General features: G+C 42.1%; 1 protein-coding gene and 1 long non-coding RNA gene across 4 annotated transcripts in view; one reads left to right on the forward strand and one right to left on the reverse strand.

The window, feature by feature from the left end:
• Positions 1 to 1,528, reverse strand: part of DNAJC13 (DnaJ heat shock protein family (Hsp40) member C13) — a 54,842-nt gene extending 53,314 nt beyond the window's left edge. For 2 of the 3 annotated variants that reach the window (XM_065665564.1, XM_065665561.1), the window contains exon 1: positions 1,327 to 1,528. The gene's annotated coding sequence lies outside the window, so the exon portion shown is untranslated. Of the gene's footprint in view, positions 1 to 1,304 lie in introns of all 3 variants that reach the window. The other variant, XM_065665563.1, reaches the window with a different exon arrangement.
• Positions 1,529 to 4,765: 3,237 nt separating this feature from the next.
• Positions 4,766 to 9,503, forward strand: LOC136009102 (uncharacterized). The gene is made up of 3 exons (XR_010610329.1): positions 4,766 to 4,932; positions 5,659 to 5,774; positions 9,376 to 9,503. It is a non-coding gene; the product is annotated as an uncharacterized LOC136009102 (long non-coding RNA).
• The last annotated feature ends 11,128 nt before the right edge of the window (positions 9,504 to 20,631 follow it).

Consider the following 20,631-nt stretch of genomic DNA (forward strand, 5'->3'; position numbering starts at 1 on the left):
CATCCCTTCGACAGCTTTCCTCCTTTTCTGTGGACCTCACTGCATGCAAGTGGCCTGCACAGACAATCTTAAAGTGGCCTGCATAGACAATCTTAATTAACAAGAAAAGGCTTTGGCTTCAAAGAATTTCAGTTCTAAAGCAAGAACTATTTTGTGAAACTTGGTATTATTTAATTGGCGCTAAGTAATAGGAAACAAAGCCGCTACCTACTCAGCTTCTCAGACTCACTGCCATAGACCTGATTTCTGAAAGAGCACAAGAGAGAAAGCAAAATACATTTCAGATTACATTAACTTCAAAAGCAACCACAGAGCAGAGAACAGCTGCACTAATAGCAAGGCTCTAAATAAATGTATATGCCTACATTTCCCTCTGAGCAGCATGCTCAGATATTCACTGGCCTTGAGGGCACTAAGCTGAAAACAGAACAAACCCTTCCCACCCCAACTGAAGCACTAAGCACATTTGTACAGCTCAGAGCTTGGCCCTCAGCAGAGACACAGCTATCAAGGTGCAAGCTCCGCACCACCCGAGAGGAAAAGAAAATCTATCTCAAAGGCTGCATGCAGCTCACTGCGGGCAGAAAACCATTTAGGATGTTGATTTGTTTTGGCTTGAGGAAAACAAAAAATCAAGCAAAAAGCATCCATGGGAGAAATTCAGAAACCTCTGGAAAAATAAGCACATTAAGGGTAGATTTTCTGAAAGACACATGTAGTTCTACTCATGCTCTTCACGCATATTATTACCACTCAGAAAAGACCTAAAATCTCATCTTTGTGGGAGCAAGTCTCCTTCTTGTCTCTCCCACTCTTCGCAGAGCATCTCACGAAGGGTATATTTTGATCTGAGGCCTGAAGGCAAAAAGTAACATATCTTTTCTCACTGGACACGCTAGTGCTCATCTAGGAAAGCGACAAATTCTGCCCCACGGCTACAGAAGCTGCATCAGGCACAGAGCAGCGAAGCACTCGAGAAAAGCCCAGCCTCTCCGCTCGGAGATACAGGAAGAGAAGGGCTCGGGAGGGCAATAAAGCAGGTTCCACAACAGGGGAGGAGCTGGCTGATCACCGCCGCAGGCCGCCCCCCGAAGCCCGCCCCTCGCCCCTCCATGGCTGGGGCAAGACAAGGGGGGCTTCGCGGGCGGAAGCATCTGCCCCCGGCGGCAGAGCGCTGCCTCCCGCGCTGCCGTGCTCCCCACACCGCCCTCACCCGCACGGCCTCGATAGCACCTCGGTACCGAACGGCCCGCCCGGGGCTGTAAAGAGGCAGGGGGAGGGACACACCACCGCCGCCTGCTCACCTCCCCCGCCGCTGGGATTTACCTGGCCGGGGAGCCTGCGCTGCCCGGACCTGCCCCCACCAGCACTGCACTTCGCACCGCTGCCGGCGATAAGGGCGAAGGGCTGCTGAGCGGAGCCCGCGCCCCTCAGCCTTCAGCTGCCCCGGCAGCAGCCGCTACACCTCTCCAGCTCCCTCAGCGCCTGGCGCTGGAGGCCGCCATCTTAGCTCCGGCACCAAGACCGCCCTCCCCACGCAGCCGCCGTCGAGCCCGGCGCCGTCACGGGATGCGGTCAGCTGACACGCGAACCCAGCCACCGCACCCGCCTTCCCCCGCCCCGCCCCGCCCCTACCCTGCCGGGAGCCGGAGCCGTGCCGCCGGGCGCATGCGCAGAGCCGCCGCCGGGCGGTTTGGACGTCGCGCGCTCGTCACCTCAGGCGTGGGGTGTGTGGGGCGTGAGGTGAGGTGTTGTGTCATTGTCGAAGTAGCATCTTGTGCCGCGTTAAACGTGGCTGAACTCTGGTTTGTGTGGTTGCGTGACCACCCTCAGGAGTTCTTATGGGACCATTAACCTCTCTGTCAACTCCCCTCATTCTGTACTGGACATAAGACTTGCCAAAGATGGTATAAACTACAGCAGCATTGCAACAGCTTGACACGCTTGCCTTAAAATGGCTAAAGATGTAAGTATTTTGGAACATGACTCACATTACAACATATGAGCTTACCATGCCTTTACTTTAAAATAGTGTTCTTAAAGTTTGCCGATCATAGAAACAGCCAGTTTGGAAAAGCCCTTCAAGCCCACCCAGTCCAACCGCTCCCAGCACTGCCAAGGCCACCACTGCCCCATGGCACTGAGGCCTCATCTCCACGCTGTGTGAACACTTGCAGGGCCGGTGCCTGCAGCCCTGCCCTGGGCAGCCTGTTCCAATGCCTGAGCACCCTCTGGGGCAGGAATTGTTCCTCAGCTCCATCTAAACCTGCCCTGGGGCAGCTTGAGGCCGTTTCCTCTTGTCCTGTCCCTTGTTCCTTGGGAGCAGAGACCGACCCCCCCTCACTACAGCCTCCTGTCAGGCAGCTGTAGGGAGCGATCAGGTCCCCCTGAGCCTTCTCTTCTCCAAACTAAGCCTCCCGGGTCCCTCAGCCAAGAGAGAATTGAGGAATATATAGAACTATTTGTATTTTAGAAAAAAAAAAAAAAAAAGATTAAAATTGCAGGCAGTATATTGCTAGGTTTTCATTATTAATTATTTATTGTAATATATTTTATGTAAAATATTCAAATACTAGTAAGTCCTTCTTCTGATAACTCTGGTCCTCTGAGTCCAAAATAGCAGTAATGGGAAAATTACATTGGGGAAGATGATTAATTACTTTTGGGCACAGAACTTTGAGGGTGAAAAAGTTTTATTGACATACCAGGAAGTGCAGAAATGTAATTTCAGATGGAAGTGACATGATTCAGGAAATTTGAGTGAATGGAAGAGGTTTTGGAGGGGCTTGGCAGGATGTTTTTCTGTTCTCGTTGGTTAGTTGGCTTTGAGGGTTATTTTGTTGTTCTGGGCGTTATATTCTGGGTTTAGTGCTTTTATGTTGTTAGCATAGGGTAGGTAAAACAGCAAGCAAAGCAATAGCTTGTTGGATGTTTATTACTTGAGGCCAAAGAATGACATTTCCATAATGAAATTGGCATAACAAACTAGTAGTCAATATTTTCATAGCCAAATTTCAATCTGACAACATAGATTATATTTCAGCATATTTCTTCAGCTCAAAATAGTATTTCGGCAATGAGCGATGTGTTTACTGTCTATTTTCCTTTAGACGCTACCTCTATTTTTGGACATGCTTTTGTGTGAGTAGTGAAGTTGCCTTTGGTTATAATGCAGTAGAATAGTAAAAGGAAAGGAGGATACAGATTAAGAGTGAGGAGATCCAAAAGAAAATGGAATATTAATTTTGAAATTCTTATTCAGAAAGAAAGCAAGCAGGAAAGGTGTTTAGCAGTTAAGACAGGAAGTTATGGAAATGATATTGTACAACACGGGAACATATCTTCCAGAAATCGATCAGGGTTTCATAACTGTTTAATTGTAAAGCATGTCTGAAATGATAATTGTGTGTAGACAACAGCATTCTAGGTTTCTTGGTCATTGTTTCTTGTGAGCTGCTACTACTGGATATTTCTTCATTTTCTGTTTACCTAAAGATTTGTGGAAAGCCTGGAATACAAAAGTTGTGGGGTTTAACACCATCTTCCAATTTTAAGGCTTACAATTTTATTTTAAAAAGCTATAACAAAATAAAAAAGAATAAAATTCTCACTCCAGTAATGTCAATGGCAGTTTTATTACTGGCTGTGACACGGGTGGTGTTTCACCCTTACGTTTCCCAGTCACTTAGAGAGTGAGCAGCCGTATTAGACCCATTGTCATTATTAAAATAAGAATAATAAAGCATAGCTTTGATGCCTTCCTGGAAGATAAAATGTTAGGTTGCTGCAATCCCCTTTTGAGAAGCAAACTCACCTTCATTACTTCTGGATCTTTCATCTGAAGAACATCAACCTGACCTTGTCAGTTTAAATACTGTCATTTGCACACAAGCTCAGCCCGCCTCCAATCTAGAGAGCAAGGTCTCTCCTTACCATCCAATTTCTGAACACCAGAAGGAATAAAGAGTTCCAGTCCACTGCTGAATAATTAACAATGCACTGGCTATTTCTGTGATCAGCACCTAATCTGAAAGACTGTGGTTAAGGATTCATGAATTCTTCAAGCACAGTGCAGATACAGTGGAGAGCCAGTGCTAGGATTCTCTGCAGCAACAGTAACTATGATGATTGTAAAAACAACCTATAATAGCAGAGCTCCTGTTGTGTTTCAAACAGATATGTTGTGGTTTATAGCAAAACCAAAGAACAAATTTCTACCCAGCCTGCATGCAGTGAGCAAAGGACAAGTCAACCCCCTTTTCCAGTACTGATTTTGATGGGGCAGAGTTTTGTGACAGCTTTCTAGAGAAAGGTGAGGTTCTTCCATCCTTCCTTGTCTTACCAGAAAATAAGTTCCTAGTAGAATTGGGAATAGTTACTTCATCTTACTTACAACATATTTACAGCGTAGGAGGTCGAAGGACCATCCACTTTGAGACCAGCTACTGTTTTTCTGCCATAAAGTAATGGGGATCTAAAGATTGTATCTAAATGGTTCACGATGGCTTAGTGTAAATTAAAGATAATGAAGAGAGAATATGCTTAATAATTGTTTTTTTAGGTTGCCAGATAACCATAACAGTAATACTTTGATACCTATTTATAGGACTTGACTGATAGAGGATCACAGAAGCATTTGCAAAGGGATGGGAGGGAGGGAGTGTAAGTGTACAAATCCCAGCTGAAGCCAATGCAGTAAGATGCCTTTGAAAGCCTCTCTCCTGACTCTCAACACTGTTACTCCTAATCTGCTGCAGATGCCAAAACACAGGTTACACAGACACTCTTCTGGAAATCGGACCCACGTTACTGGATCAGTCTTTGTTCTACTCTTTGTTATCCCAAAGGTGCATTTGCCAGGAGTTCAAAGCTCACATCAAATTTTTATATAGCTTGACATATGTTGTCTAACAATAGACACAGATAATACTGGTAAGTTAGCTTCTCTGTGAGGTTCATGCAGAGATAATTTCTAGATACTCCGTGTTAATGATTCTTTATTTCCTGATACACCTATTAAAGGATAAGTTGTTTGTTACCTCAGGTATTAGCTTGGTAATTACTGTAGCCTATACTAATGAACTTCATGATACTATTACTGAATTTTGTTGAATTATTAAGGAGCATCAGCAATACAGTGATTCATGCTAACTTTATTCATATTCATATTCATACCATTTCTTTTGGCTACAATAAGCCCTGTGGATAACCCTTTCATTTTGGCATCAACATATATGCAGTAAATACTGCCATCCTAACTTTTGATCTCTTCATCCACCTAGAGCCCTGGTCTTTTTGTTTTGTCTTTTGAAGATAATCTACCCATTGTTTTTAACTCTTTTACCTTCCAGTAGATTTCAACATTACTTGTAATCCAGTCTTAGTAGTTTATGTGGGTACATCTGGAATAAGAACAGTGAATGTAATAGATTTACTTAATATCTCAGTTGTAATTCTTAGTACAATGAGTCTTTTCTTGGATCATAATAGCAATGGACAATGATGTGACAATTATTAACAGAATCTTGTTGTTTAAAAATGTGTGGTTGTATTTTTCCAAAGGAAAATGTAAAGGAGGAACATAATGTTTATTGCTTGTAAAACTAGCAACCATTATAAAGTCTGTAACCCCCTTCTCTTTGGACTTCATTTAACCAGGTTGTGTACATCTGAAAAAACTCCATTCACACATGGTCAGTGGAAACCTTGATAAAATATGACAATGAAAACTTCCACATACTTAGCTTCATCTTGGTATTGCAAGCCTGCTTAAGGTAAGTTGCTTTTTGAAATGTCTGGCTCTTGGGGACCATTTTGTGATAGAAAGTACTGAAGATATGCCAGTTTTTTTGTCTTTCTGCTGTTAATACACAGCCCCTGCACTGGAATGGCCAAAAACATTGAAGAAGGAGCAGACTGTAAGAAAGGCAGGGGGCCTAGGGAAAGAAGAAATTGGAGTGTAGAAAAGGTAGACTGGAATTGGGGAGCAGGTGCTAGTTGAGGCCAATGTGGTATGATTGGGTTTTGCATATAGGAATCATAGAATTGATAAAGACCTTGGAACAGCTGAGAGGGGAGATGGGGTGTGACCTTCAGCTTCCAGCAGAGACCTGAGAACTAGGCAGATAGGAAGAGCTGTGAGGCTGCAATTTTGGAAAACTTGGAAAAAAATAATAGACTATGAATAGATGAAGCATTGATGTAGGGAGGAGTTTTCCTCAGGAATACAGGTACAAGCAACTCAGGGAAGAGGGAAAGTAAAAGAAGAAGACTAAGAAGGGAGGAACCTAGATCTGGCATAGGAAGACACTGCAAATGGTATAGGTAGCTGAGAGGCAAGACTGAGAATAGCTAGGGACTGAGCTGAAGAGTTCTGTGAGGAGAAGGAGCTGAGCCAACACAAGATTGCAGGAAGAGTCAAATTTAGAAGCGAGGAGAGGGAGAAAGGGCTTAGCAGAGCAATAGGCTGAAAAAGACAGGGCAAAAGAAGCAGTACCCACAATGGTTTCTGCAGGATGACTCCAGCTGAGATACCCAATGCCCAAATGTATTTAGCATCCTCTCTATGGATATCAGCTTAATTCTTTTGCTAGTTACTGTTCGTTCTCTTGTCAGAGAGCTGTGGCACAGATCTGGATGTGGTATATGATATAATCCCACATCATAATTATGTGGATGTTTGAATTAAACCTAGAGAGTTAGACATCTACACACATAAGCAGCTATGCAATACTGACATGATAAACCTAGAAGACTTTAAGAGTTTAAAAATTCCAGAAGATGAGGACTGCATTTTCAGATAGTTGCATGCTTATGTACCTTTTTTTTTTTTCTATGGGAACTTTGCCTTATTCACTCCACAAGATGAAAGGACTCATTGAATCAACATGTATGCAATGCTGTGTTCTACCCACAGTTGCTCAGTTTGCTGCCCCCAGATTTATGTAGCTATATGAACTCTGTTATTCAAGCTCCAGATATATTGATTTCCATGTTGACATTGCTGTGCCATTCTTCAGTACACTCTCTGAGGGCTCCAAAACATGAACTAACTTATTTTTGCAACATCCATCTGCTTTTAATAATTGACTGGTTGAAAGTAAATTGATGTGGGGTTTTTTTGTATATATTCTTGTGTGTAATTTCCAAATATCATAGCACAGGCTTTAAAAATCATGTGCCTCTTAGTGAAAACAGACTCCTGTAAAAAAGCAAAATTGCTGTTTGATTCTTTCCCTGTCTCTTTTTATGGACAGTAGAACCAAAACAGATGATAGTGTACATTGATTGATAATTCTGTGAGTACAGGCTTATTCAGTGTATTAATCTATGTGACCCCGTGTCATACTGTTTGTTACGTGCCTTACCTGGAATCATAGAATGAACAAGGTTGGAAAAGACCTTCAAGCCCACCCAGTCCAACCGTTCCCCAGCACTGCCAAGGCCACCACTAACCCATGGCACTGAGGCCTCATCTCCACGCTGTGTGAGCACTCGCAGGGACGATGCCTGCAGCCCTGCCCTGGGCAGCCTGTTCCAATGCCTGAGCACCCTCTGGGGCAGGAATTGTTCCTCAGCTCCATCTAAACCTGCCCTGGTGCAGCTTGAGGCCATTTCCTCTTGTCCTGTCCCTTGTTCCTTGGGAACAGAGACCTACCCCCCCTCACTACAACCTCCTGCCAGGCAGTTGTAGGGAGCGATCAGGTCCCCCTGAGCCTTCTCTTCTCCAGACTGAACCCCCCAGGTCCCTCAGCCGTTCCCCATCACACTTGTGCTCCAGGCCCTGCACCAGCTCCGTTGCCCTTCTCTGGCCCTGCTCCAGCACCTCAATGTCTCTCTTGTAGTGAGAGGCCCAGAACTGAACCCAGGATTTGAGGTGCAGCTTCACCAGTGCCCAGCACAGGAGTGGACAGTCACTGCCCTGGCCCTGCTGCCACACTGGTGCTGATCCAGGCCAGGATGCTGGAGGCTTCTTGGCTGCCTGAGCACAAGCTGCTCATGTTCAGCTCTGTCAGCCAGCACCCCCAGGTCCTTTTCATGAAATTCAAACACTTAAGACTTTGAATTGTAAATTTATTTGTTAAAGATTGCTTCTTGTGGAAAGGGCTGAGTTAAATTTCAGTACTAGCTCAGGAACAGGGATGCTGCTAATGTGAGAGGCTGGAGGCTGACAGAATGGCCAAGATTTATGTTCAGCAATTGAGGTAACAAAAAAACCCAGCCTTGCTTTCCAAAAAATGCCTTTGGGCACTGTTCAAAGGTTTTCAGGAGCAGAGTGAATTAGTGGGACAGTGGGAAAATTCAGTCAGAGGGACTTTTTGGTCGAACTACTTGGGGAATCACAGTGAGGTTCCTTGAACATATCTGTAGCTGCGGTGCCTCCCGGGTATCTAAACTTGGTCATCCAAACCAAGAGGACCCTGCAAACCAAAGCATCAGGTTCTCTGCTTAGCCACTGCAGTTTCTGTCATTGAGACTTATGAGGGAGTCACTTGTGTGTGCTTGATTTCCCACTTCAGTCTGTACAGCATATAGAGGAAAAGTAAGTACTAATCCTCTGATTCCCTAGCCTGGGGTCTAGTCCCACATTAGAAATGCCCAGTGGAAATAATTGTGAAGAAAGCACCAAACAGGAATCATTAACCTTGCCCACAGTGCCTCAGAGAATCCGAAAATTCTTACAGTTTTCAAAGAGTAAGAATGTTCTTGAGAATATCCAACCTTTTCCTCCATGACAGATAAACTGTTCCTCAAACACAGAGAAGGACAGAGGGGATTATGATGACACAATGTGCAGGCCAAGCCAGTGAAATTCTAGCCTCATGAGAAGAATGTGGATCAGAAGGATTCTTTCCTTTTTCCTTTTTTAATAAAAACCCTCCTATAGTCCAATATTATGTTCTTTGCTGTTTAAAATGGCTGTAGCTGAGAAGTGCAGATTGACCATGTATGAATGATACAGCTGCAAGGGGGTTTTGCAAAACAAGAAAACATTTTGTGGCCTGATGACATTCCCCAGTTCTAATCCATCTATGAACAGATCACTACCAATAACAGCAGCAACAGTGCAAAGACTGCTGGCTAAAAAAAAATCTAAGTTGCATAATAGGTGGAAGTTCTACTGGTTTTATAGCAATTTAATCTCAAGCATTACCTGTATACCTGTTAGAGACACCCACGTCAAATTGCTTTATTCCCTGCAGGATCCATAAGCAGAACTCTTTTTCATGGTGGATTTTGCCCAAGTACCTTTTAGTTTCATGAAAGTTCACTTAAACAGCAAAGTGCAGTTACCTGTTTCCTGGCAGACAGGCACAGATCTGCTTTGCTGAGTTGTGTTCAACTGCTCAAAGCATTCAACTGTTTCATTCCTAGATTTCACCAGAACCCCTGGTTCCAGCACCATGGCACAGAAAATGGGACGCACAACACCTGCAGCTCTCCACATTTTGGATGTTGCGGCTTAGTATGTACCCCCTCCGCAGAAGCTGTTAACTAATCTTTCAAAGGTTAGTATAGCTTCATGTCTGTATGGTTTGTAGCAAACACATTTTACAAGGGCGCTCTCTACCCCCATCCCTTTTTTACCATGGAAAAATCACAATTAACTTTAGTGGCTTTGCTTTCACCTCACTTCAGTCAGAATGTCGAAAAATTATCAGTAATGGTATTTTAGATTATGCTACCATGTGTAGCTTCACATCTTGGTGTAACTTCCCACCACAGAAGGTGGCACATGAGGCTGTCCTGTCCCTGCATGGCAGAGCTGGCATGTCACACACTGATGGCACAAGGTACATCCAATTTAATTGCCATTTAAACCTGAAAAAGAAAAAGCCTTCATCCTGGAAGATGTGCCTCTTCCTCAGCACAAACAGATCTTGGATCTGAAAGGTCATGCACAGTTACCCTATAGACCTTGACTGAATCTCCAGATAGCTCCTAACCATATGCAGGCTCTCCTTTTCCCCCTGACAACTTCTGGGACTTGATTTCAGTGAAGTACAAGCTTTGTCCTTTACAAGTACTGGCTAAAATGACTTAACATGGAAAAAAAGACAACATTGATTCTTAGAAATGAAGCATCAGAATGGAAACTGCTAGAAACAAATGCTAAGAATGCCTCACTCTGCAGCCCCTCTGAACATTTCCAGACACTGTTTTCATTCAGTCCCTGGATAGAGCTTCTCTAATTAGGACTAAACTTACTCTACAGTGGAGCATGTAGACACTGGCATGGGCTTTATTGAGATTCCACTGTATTTTACAATCATCTCATCATGCTTGTGTTGTGATTTCAATATAATGCTGTACCACTCTTCTAAATCAAAACCCAACATCATGTCAAATATCTCCAAATAAGTAAGTCTGTTATTAAGATGTTAAATCTTCCTGTGATCCCAGACCTGTTAGAGCAGGGCCTGCAGGTCAGGACAGGCAGCCACCAAGTCTCCTTGGTACTAGAGGGCCAACAAGCTCCAGGTGGTCCACAAGTCACTGACCTTCTTATCTCTGTAGCACCAAGGAGACATGGAGCAAACAGGATCCAGACAAGCAGAGGGGGGTGGCTGCTGCCCTGTGGGTAGCATGCTGAGGAGGCTCTTTGCTGAACCACAGACTACATAATTCAGCTTGGCAGGCAAATTCAGCAGGTTAAGAAATAAGACATCTGGGATATTGTCTTTCGGCATGTGAAATCACTGCTGTGCTCATGCAGATGATGACATGGTGGAATCTGTGGGGCAAAACAACGGATTTGAACCCATGGAGGTGGGTACTGGTATTCCCTGTAGAGATATGCTTTCACTCCTGTTGTACACAGGCAAAAGGTCTGGTCAGTGACTGTCTGAAGCTCACTGTGCAACACTGGTGATCTCTAGTGCTGGTCTGAACAAGAGTGGAGAATATCACCAGGCAACATGCCCTCTCCTTGGAAGATGGGCACAGGTGATGTGCTTATGAAGCTCATGTTATGGGCTGTTTACAGCAATAATCAGCTTGCATCCATGTTAACAACAGGAGAGTGTAGCATTATGCTGCAGTAATGCTGAACTCCTGCCTTGCAAACCGCAGGCATGGAGAAGCTAATGGTTTGCTTTTCCCCTGTTATTGAATGACACCTTCACCGTAAGAATGCCGGACACAGTGAGTCACGAAAAGAGCATCAGTCAGCCAAGTTTTCAGGCTCTTTCCCTTTTTCTGTAATAAGCAGAAGCAGGACTTTGGAAATTTGAGGTTTCTTTTGGGTTGGTAGATATTTTTTTCTTAGGTCTTTACAGTTTCACCTTCATTTTCCTCACGCTGTTGCTGGTTTCGTTTCTCTCATTATGACTGAATTGTTAGTTCCTTACCAGTTTCTTGTTACTTCAGAGATACCAACAGTTAAGTTTTCAGAAGTGTTGCTTCTGACATCCAGAGAGTATTTCACCTTTAATATCCTTAAAATGGTCTGTAAGCAGATCACTGGGTTGAAATGAATGGAAACAGAAGTCTATGAGTCTGAGAAAGCACAAGAAGCCAGGCAGAAGTGCACACAGCAAGTTAACACCTGTTCTAGCATCCATTTCAGGCAGTATATTATCCACATTCTCTTCCCACTCCTTTTGCTTTGCTTTGACACAGATCGTGACCAGCGAATGGTATATAAGGCATATGCTGTTGTCTTTAAGAAGAAGCATATGGATACTTATGTAATCTTATTTAGTGTTAGTTTGTAATGATACTATTAATGCTTTAGGTTTTGGCCAAATTTCCCTAAACTTCTGCTGTCCCATTTTTAGTGTATGACAGAGAGGCGTGTAAGAAAAGAAACTTGAATATATCCCCATTTACATCTCTATTTCTGGAAAATACTGAATTGTTATTGCATTAAAGCAATAAAGCAGGTTTGGACTATAGGAATTAATTAGTTATTTGATAAATGACTCAGCAGTGAACTGAAATTAGCTAGGACATTTGTTTAGTTTGCTGGCAGTGCTATACACTTGAGAGGAGGGTAGGTTAAAGTGTTTAGAAATGCTTGAACCCCAGTTGAGGTGACATTATAGCAGCCATGAAAAGGCGCATGTTCTCTATCATACAAGCACAGAATTCTTTTGTTTCTGCTCTAGGTCTGAATTTCATTTTGACAATTCATAGTTTATTATTTCTCTTCCACTACTGCAGTGTCACAAATAAAATTAATGAATGAATAAACCACTTTCATAATTGCTCGAGCTTTTCACTAATACTTTTTCCTCACAATATGCAGAATAGGTGGTTTGTTACCAAAAAGGCACTGAGCATGTTCAAACTGAATCTTTAATGAGGTGGTCATTATTTGACCTGACCCTTACAAGAAAACTTCTGTGCAAAAGATAGAAGCCAAGAGCATGCTCTATACAGAAACAGCCTCAAAATGAATGGTTTATTGAATTTGAATAAACTAAGCATTTGGGTAGTAATTAAGAGAAACTGATGTATTGCATTTATTTATTTTCTGCGCTTTTCATATGTAAAAGTGACTAGAAATTATGGCTTTAAGAGAATTTGGTTTTCTCTTGGGCCAGTACTTAGAGATCTGGTACAGGCAGTTTGTTATTTGTCTATTAGAACACTAATAGAGCTTTTGACAGAAGCACAGAGAGATGACTCAGTACTCGGCAGATAAAAGAAAAACTGTTCAGTCATGGCCCTAAATGTATTTTATTTTAGTTCAGCCAGTGAACAGGGGCACTGTGTGGACTTTGCTGATTAAAAACAAAAGTAAGGAAACGAAGCTGGGTTTGACAATGTTAGGTGGAAAGCTGCAACCACAGAGAGCTCAGATAGGCAGTAGGTGGCAGAGTGCTTCCAGTAATGAAGAGGAAGTTGTGACTCAAGCCTTTCCTCATGTCCCGGTATTGTAGTTCAAGCTGATGTAAAGATAAGAGATGTAAAGGTGGAGAGAATCATAACATTCAAACACACTATCTACTTTTATAAAGTATGCCAAGGGTACTGGGGTCAGCTCTTGCCAGGAGAGGGGTTGTTGCTTCTATGTACGCTGCATTATCAGTTCCTAAAGTAACTGTGGCAGTTTATCCTGCCCTGTGGCAGTTTATCCTGCCCTGCAGCAGTTGGGTGACCTTGATCTTGCTTTGGAGCATTTGCCACCGTTGACACTAAGCTAGTGCTTTGACGCCTCTAGGGAACAATATGTATATGGTTTACTCACTAAGAAATCCCTCTTAGCTCCATATACCTCAAGGAGATTTTAAACCAAAATAGAGTTTAACACATGGATTATTATGTCTGAAGATGTCTGTAGATAACCAAGACCTCCACTGTTTTCTGCATACATGCAACATAAGTGATGTGTCTAAAGTAGTCTCCAAACAGCAGACCATCCCATTAAAACAATTTCTGTACCCAAAAAGCTGGGATCAAGTCTTCTGGCAAAGTTTTTTTTTCCATGCTTGCCCTTCCCTAAATGATGCTAACCTGGAACAAATCTACCTATGTCTATTAAGCAGATTGGTTTAAAACAAGTTCACATGGCGGGGGTTCCACAGTGCCCTGCTGCTAATGATCAATCCACTCAGGGAAATAACCTTGTCCTAGGGAAGCTTGTGGTGTTCCACAAACTCTACCATCGCATTTGTTTTTCATGCCGTTATTTTGCTGACTGCCAAAGGCTCTCTCTAGTATGTACTGAGAAGTTTTATTACCTACTTAGGACTAGGCTGCTGTATCAAAGTAGGAGTGCCCAAAGACTGCTGAAAACCACACCATGAAATGGTTGGTAAACACTTGGGGGAGCTGCCGTCCACTATATGAAAAGATTTATGGAATGATGTGCTTAGGATTCATCAGATAATCTGGAACTAGTTTTGTCACCAGACAAGATTTAAAGGCAAAAGTATGTATAAACATAGATTTTTGAAATGGGAAAAGCTTATAAAACTACAAATAACCAAACCTTATGGAAATGATATTTTTATTAAGGTTATGCTATTTTAAAAATGATACTTCCACAGCTGCTTCTATATTTAAGTTGGCTTCTGAGACTGACCCTTTAGGCTCTGCTAATAGTTACTGGGACATCACATGGATAGGCAGAAACATAGTTCTTTTCTTTTTGCTTTCCTTCTCGGGCTATTTAATGTTTCTACTGAGTGCTTTGGTTAGACTAAGATTATACTGTTAGTCTTCAGGATGCTTTCTCCTGCTTGTATCTTCCTTAAGTCTTGATGGAATAGCTTTACAAATGACACATCATAGAACATAGAGATTGTCTGTGTTCCCTTCCATTTGCGGAGTTAGCTTGCTATCACTGTATCAGTTGCTTAGCATATAAATGAAAGATTGATTTGAGAATGGGTGTCCAGCTGTGCACAGCTCCCCTCCTTCCTCCCTCATACACACTTAGTCAGACTTTGGGGAAATCAGGAGTGATCCTGTCACAGGAATGTTTACGAGTGCATAGTGCACATGGAAGCAGATGGTGGAAAGCAAAAACATCTCTGAAAACAGAAAACGTAGCTCCAGGACCACCCCAATCATTGTCATCCCAGTATTCCTGTCAGAAGAGCTAGTTTTCAAAAGTGTTAGGTTTTATTAGAAACTTCCCCAATTCATACTATTCTGTGACCATTCCTATTGTATTTCCAGTTGTTTTAGGATTTGCTTTGGACAGATAGGAGTCTTTAACATCTTTCCGAGTCAGCAGTGCAGTTGTTTAAAGTCTAGTACTGTTATTTCAGAATATTTGGTCTCTTTCTTCCTGGCAGTGTCCAAGGCCAGTGTTCGAGTGTTGGACAGAGCCTTGGGTGACATGGTCTAGTGTGAGGTGTCCCTGCCCATGGCAGGGGGTTGGAACTGGATGACCTTAAGGTCCTTTCCAACGCAAACTATTCTGTGATTCTGTGCTATAATTCTTTGTGGTTTTGCTGATATAATTCTTTGTACATTCTAGAACTACATCCTAAACCAGAAAGATATACCGTTATAAAATGACACACTCAAGACCGAGTGTGTTTGCACTCTCCAAAGTGGCACTTACTTCACTAAAATGAAAGTTTCTTTAGAGTGTTCTGCTTTTGCTAATGCAAGCTGTGGTTATGAAAGCCACCTAGTATTTTGTTCAGAGATACTGGTCTGAAGCATCAGGTAAAGAATTATTAGGTAACTGTACTCTTGCCTGCAATTCTGTGGAAAATAGTATTCTTCAGGCTCAAGTGAGACAGGCATTAGTGACAACAGCACTTCATGGTGGAGAATGGTCTTCTCGACAAAGAACTGGTATTCAAATCATAGGGAAACATCAACCAGATAACCAGACTGACAAAAACAGCTTGAACTCAGCCAATAGCTTTTTTACATTACTGAATGTGTGGTGAGAAAGGGAGAGATCTAAATCAACAGAGACTATGCTCTGGTACAATAAGGTTGAGTGTTGTTATTAGAATGAAGAGTTGGGGGATGAAAGACCCATTTGGTTCACATCTATGACCAAACAGGTTTGGTGGTTAAAACATGTAAGAGTAAGCAACAGCAGCTTGTACTGGTCACTACATTTCAGTATATTTGCTGTCTGTCCTTCACGTCCATCCTACTAGTATCTCAGAGGTGAGAGCAAATAGGCATACAAGAGAAGACAAACCAGTAACTGTGTTGGAGATAGGCTAACCACCACATAGTGAGGCTTAATATATCCTGTCTTTGCCAACTCCAACTTTGCAAATAGTGAAGTGTAGTGAAAATTAGGTCTTCATTTGTCAGAAGGAGGTTTTCATGTGCTTGTTTGAAGTTTTAACTTACAGATTAAGGTTGATTTTGATCCACATCTTCTCCTACCAAGAAAAGAGGACTTTGTGTACCTTATGCATAAATAGATTGATAAAGCTCTTTTCCACCAGAATGTTACAGAGGATGCACAAGATTTTTATGAAGGGCTGCTTATATCAGTAGCAAGTAGTCTCTTCTTTATACAAATGTAACATGATATATTTGAATTGTTCATTTAACTCTTCTGCCTGTACTTCTCTATCAATTTCATAAGAGAAGAAACTGCTGTACACCAAACAGTAACTTACTAATCATTGCATCCATTTTAATTTTGAGTGTGTGTGGTTCAGAACTCCTGCACAGGAAGTAGGCTTTTTATCCGCTTCAGCTCTTGCTGCTTCCTGAAGTGCACCCAGGAGAAGCCCTGAGAATGTCTTAGAATGAGAAGAATGGAGAAGCTCCACTTCCAAGAGGTACTGCAAATGTCCTCAGTCAGCTCAGTAGTTGTAGGTGTTATAGAATTATGCTAGTCTTCCTATAATTATAGATCCAAATGCTGTCAAGACTAGTATTTCAGAGAAGATAGGACATGTGCTCTACTCAGCCTTGGTGAGGCCGCATCTGGAATATTGCGTCCAGTTCTGGGCCCCTCTGTTCAAGAAGGACAGGGAATTGCTTGAAGGAGTCCAGCGCAGAGCCACAAAGATGATTAAGGGAGTGGAACATCTCCCTTATGAGGAGAGGCTGAGGGAGCTGGGTCTCTTTAGCTTGGAGAAGAGGAGACTGAGGGGTGACCTCATCAATGTTTACAAATATGTAAAGGGTAGGTGTCAGGATGATGGAGCTAGGCTTTTTCCAGTGATATCCAGTGATAGGACAAGGGGCAATGGGTGTAAACTGGAACATAGGAAGTTCCACGTTAACATCAGGAAGAACTTCTTTACTGTAAGAGTGACAGAGCACTGGAACAGGCTGCCCAGGGGGGTTGTGGAGTCTCCTACACTGGAGATATTCAAGGCCCGCCTGGACAAGTTCCTGTGTGATGTACTGTAGGTTACCCTGCTCTTGCAGGGGGGTTGGACTAGATGATCTTTTTAGGTCCCTTCCAACCCTTGGGATTCTGTGATTCTGTGATTTAGGCCTTAAGTTACAGGGGTTTGAGTCCATATATCCTTTTAATTCTCATCTTCCGAAAGAAAAGGCTTTATGATCATCCTACATCTTACAGTCTTTCTCTCCATAGTTTATAGGGTAGATGAGCTAGCAGAATTGATGTGTCTTTTGAAGCCAAGGGCTCCCTGTAAGAGAGCAAGAGCTTTAGCTGCCATGAAGAGAGCACAGGAAATACCCTTTTTCTTTTGATATGAACATGACTCTGGCTAAAGAGAGAGAGAGATGGAGCCAGGACACTTTTCTTTTGCCTGTGTCTATTTTGAACTGATAAATGTTATCTTTCTCCTCTCTACAGCTTTTTTAAAAGCTCACTGCATTTGGAGGATGGCTGAATTTGACTATGTACTCTCAGCTTCAGGAGAGAAAGCAGTGTCATTAATCCACTTTAAGAGAAAGTACAGAAATTAGCACAACTGGACTTTGAACATGGCTTTTTTTTGCTAGTGCTAAAATCCCTTTGGAAGGAAAGTTGCCTTGTCATAGAAGAGTCCATATGATGTAAATAGTTCCAATGGTTTGCTATTACTTCAGGAGCAACTCATGTTTATTTATTTGAGTCTTAATACTTGGCAACTAGTGATGAAGAAGCGTTATTGTCTAAATCAATAAAGGTAGCCATTTATAGCTAAATGTCCACCTTTCCTCCCCAGCTTGATAAGAAATACTTTAAGGAGTACAGTAGTTTTAGCTATTTTATGCCAAGAATACAATCTCAGGCAATATTGCTGACATCACCTCAGGATGGATTGATAAGGGCCAAAATTCATGCCTAAGAATAAGCCAGCCCTACCCTCATCATCACTGTCAAACTCTATCACTGTTAGTCTTTACTCTTATTTGTAGAGTAGAATTTTTAGCATTTTTGCTTTTGGAGAAAAATTAGAATCATAAACTTGTCTTTTAATCCAAACTCAAGATTTTTTTGGACTGAAGAGATTTTATTTTTTTAATATAGTGTATTCATTATCCCGTTTTCTGTATCTTTACCAAAAGATACCAAAGCAAATGTATTTAATAGGTAGAAAGGCTATAATTAGGATCAAATCTCCTTACATTACAGGTACACATGAACTGAAACAGAGGAAGTTCAGGTTAGATCTAAGGCAGAAGCTCTTTCCTGTGAGGGTGCTGAGGCGCTGGCACAGGGTGCCCAGAGAAGCTGTGGCTGCCCCATCCCTGGCAGTGTTCAAGGCCAGGTTGGACACAGAGGCTTTGAACAACCGTGTGAGGCGTCCCTGCCCATGGCAGCGGGTTGGAACTGGATGACCTTTAAGGTCCTTTCCACCCCAAACATGCTATAATTCTATGAACATGAGTGCTCCAGACTGAGCTGGTGTGACTCTGGAAGCCAGACAGCTCTGCTGTACTGGTTCAGTGTGGGCAATATTCAGGACTGTGAGCAAACAAGTTCCAGAATGAAATCAATGTGGAGGTTGTTGCTGACTGAGCTGGAGAGTGCTGTGTGTGCACTGCTGTCTACCATATGCACCAGAAAATCCTGCTGCAGAGCTTCTAGTTGCCACCATGATTATCATAGAGGCAGATGATGTCACTGCTAGAGGGCAAATGGAAAAGCTTTTTGTCTTCGTTAGCATTATTTATGTCAAAGCATCAGTGCTTTAAAAATCTGTTTTTAGAGAAGGAACAAACCTGAACATTCACTTTTGTTTGGGAACTCTGGGCACACTGAAAGCTCCATTATTTTTTACTTAAATACAACAGCAACTGTTGAATGGTTTCTGTAATGTACTTTATTGCAGTGCTGCAAGTTGCCTGGAGATATTTTCTAGTCACAAGCAGTCCGCAAATTATGCCAAGCAAATTGTAAATAGGGCTGAAAAATTAGATCCACAAGCTTGTCTGACACAACCTTTTACTCCATTGGAGAAATTTGACTTGATTTAATCACAGCAAGACAAAGCATCTTTACTATAAGTGAGATTCAGGGCCTATGTTACTAATGTATTGCGTCTTTATTGTACCTTCATTAATTCTGAAGTTATATCATCTGAACCTTTCCATTACATTCTCTGTAGCTTGTGTTCACTACATCCTTTCTAAAGGACGTTTTCAAGCATGACTATCTGTTAACAAAAGGATGTACCTACAATACGATTACTTAATGACAGCTCCTGACACAGCTAGAATTACCTCATCTCCTGAAATTCTCTGTAACAGCTTAGGCTTGAGAAGCGTAACCCACAGAAGATATCTCAGACACTTCACATTTTACTTTCTGTCCAGATGTACTTCTTGTAAGAAGCAATTTTGGAAAGAACATGCCCCATTCTCCTTGTGGACTGCAACTGACTTTCTACTATCTCACAACCAGTTCTGACTGTACATTGTCAGTCAGTGATTCATCTTTACTTGTCAAGCATCTCAACTGCCTCTAATAAAAGACATACTCGCTATACCCTTCAGTGAGTAGCAGCAGCACTGTGGCCATGGTAATACAGAGTTCAGCATCAGATAATCACTGAGTAGATGTATATTCAGGACCCAGGATCAGTTTTGCGGTTTGTCCTGAGCTTTTCCCCATTCTGAGTAAACTGCTAATAGCCAAACCAGCCCAGGCTTGTTTCCTAGAGCTGCTGTAACACTTCTGACTGCAAGATAGACATTCCTTTAACTGTTTGCACTGAGGATCAGAGCTACAAGTTACAATGTGAAGCTTGTACATCCAAAACATCTGATTTAAGGATAGCCTTTTATCCTTTGACAGCTTTCCCCCAAATTGTTATACAATAAAACATCCTTATCATATAAGAATCAAGTCCATCACTTGATTATATTTCTTAAATCAGATAAAATAGAAATGTCAGAGATACTAGTAAAAACTTTACTGAGAGGGAATACTGCCTCAAAAGGTGGACACCTCAGTAGGTGGAGTAACTACAAGAAAATGCAAAGTGCTGTATTCACACAAGCCTTTGCTACTCTTATTTATGCTATTTAATATCAATACACCTAACTCCAGCACAGTTTAGCTGTGTCCATAGCTGTGATATTGAGGGCTGATCTCTAGATCTGTGGTAGCTGACCCAATCTCTTAGGCTTCACCTTGCAAGCTACAGATGTGCATCAAAGTCAGCCTAGAAGCTGGCTGTTCACATTGATGGGGTGCTTCTATCCCTGAGATAAACAGCTCCATCTAAACTTCTGCACCAAAACAGGACTCATTAACCTGAATGTGATTGCTCATTATATCTGTTGAGCTGAACCTGCTGTTATCACCTGTCTGTATAGTTGCCTTGATTTAGAAAAAGGCTTCTCCATGGCAATGTGGTTCACAGTATCCTCTGCAGGACTACAGGATAAAAACATCTTGGTTCAGTTCTTGAAACATGTGATGATAAGCAGTATTTTATACAGCAGTATTAGTGCTTATGATACTAGTTTATGGTACTTAGAGAGCAGTTATGGGAACACATTCCCTGCCCTTAGGAGCTTACAATCTAAACTAAATACATTGCACAGAAGAGATGAGCATAAAAAAGCAGAATCACTGTTTTCTTACTTTCAGTGCAAGTCTTGCTAACATAAGGGATTTTGAACAGAACAAGGAGTTAAAGGTGTTACTGTAAACTAAAATGAAAGGTGATAAACAGAGTGGTAGCTTGAGGAATTAGTGTAAAAGTAGCTCAAATAAATAAATTATAGAATCAATTAGGTTGGAAAAGACCTTTAAGATCATTGTGTCCAACTCTT

This window comes from Lathamus discolor, chromosome 2 (assembly GCF_037157495.1).
Source record: "Lathamus discolor isolate bLatDis1 chromosome 2, bLatDis1.hap1, whole genome shotgun sequence".
NCBI classification, from domain to species: domain Eukaryota; kingdom Metazoa; phylum Chordata; class Aves; order Psittaciformes; family Psittacidae; genus Lathamus; species Lathamus discolor.